Genomic DNA, 1727 nt, shown 5'->3' with positions numbered 1-1727 from the left:
ACAGGCTACCAAATTTTATGTATGTATAGTATTCATGCTGTAGCCATACAAAATATGCAATAAAAGTTGTATGAGGATATACTCCAAACCATTAGTCTTGGATATTTTTTGCACAGGGTTGGGGGGGTGATATCGTTTTAATTGAGTCTCCTTTTCTCTGCTTCTATTTTTTATCATGATCAAATAATTGTAGAAGAAATAAATCAAAGCCTGCATATGGTAAAGCTCTGGAAGGGAAAACACACACATACACTTATGTATGCACACAGGTGATATCTGTATTAATGAGGTAGAATTATAGGTCCATTTTCTTTTCTCCAATATTCCTTTAATATTTTATATGCGTATTTTTGATGCTATAATTTTAAAATAAAAATTTTAGCAAAAAATTAAGGACTTTGAATATTATTAAAGAACTTGTAAACTGGTTGGCTTGGCTTGCTTTTTGATATTAAATTTATGATTTTGGTTTTTGTCTTAACATTATCATATTCTCTCTCTGCAGGCATAGTTACTTACCTCTTTTGGGGAGAAAGTTGTTAAACTTTGTGCCTTGTTTTTTTTTTTAGTAGTAGTATCTAACGCCCAATGGCGATATATTATCACTCATATCAGTACTGGAGTGATTCGATGTATAACAGTTTATATTTCATTAGCTACTAACTGAGCATCTACAATACTCAGGGCAGTGTACTAACCACTATAAGGAATAAAAGATGAATAAGACACAGTCAGTGCCTTTAATAAAAAAAAAGTGGAAGGACTGATCTTGACTTTTTCCAGAGATGTTGAATTGAGCACTTTTGGGAAAAGGGATTAAAAGATACAGAGCTTGTGAACCCTAAGCACTCCAGATGTTAGTATTTTTATTAGTAAGATTATGGCTGCTCGATCATATTTAGAAATGCAGTGTGGTACAGAGAGAAAAGATCCAAACTAAGAGTTTGGAGGTTTGCTTTCAAGTCTCAGCTCAACAACTACCTACCAGTTTGAATGTGGGCAAAGTACTTAAATTTTCTGAGCCTCCACTTCTTCATGTGTAAAATGAAAGAGTGAACTAAATGATCTGTAGGGTTCCTTCCAACCTTAAGCTGAACATATCTCTGTTGAGGCACATTGTATGATTTCACAGGACATCATATGATTTCAGAAACATCATATGACTTTACGGTAATAATGACTTTATTACCAGTTCTGAAAAATGCTAATTCTAAATCCATACTTGTTGTAATTATTGGATCTCATGTTTTTGAAGCATCAGCTATTGTCATCACAGACACGAAGTTAGTACACTGTGTCATACTTCCAAGCAGTGCTATACATGCAAAACTAACATATATAATACCATAGGACGTAATGTAAGCATAAAGATTAAAATGAAAAAGGCATTGTAAAAATGAATGTTTGATGACAGCTTTTTAGAGTTTTCATGTATCTTTTAGAGTTTTCATGAAATCTCTACTTTTTAGAGATTTCATTTCTCTGAGTGTTCACAAACCTAGTTTCAGTTCCTTAAATGAAAATAGGTGAGTGGGGGCAGATTTCTTTACAGCTATAGTTCATACATTAGGGACTGTCCCTTTCCCCTAAAATTTGCTTTAAAAATGATGGTACATGGACTGGTGTTGGAGGGGAAAAAGGCAAAATTGATGATGGCATGATCTAGGTCTGCTGCCACACTCTACACTACTTATGAATTTTTGAAGTTAATCTATATATTTCATTTT

Source organism: Pteropus alecto, unplaced genomic scaffold (genome assembly GCF_000325575.1).
Source record: "Pteropus alecto unplaced genomic scaffold, ASM32557v1 scaffold131, whole genome shotgun sequence".
In the NCBI taxonomy this organism is placed as follows: domain Eukaryota; kingdom Metazoa; phylum Chordata; class Mammalia; order Chiroptera; family Pteropodidae; genus Pteropus; species Pteropus alecto.
Note: the sequence above shows the minus strand (reverse complement) of the source record.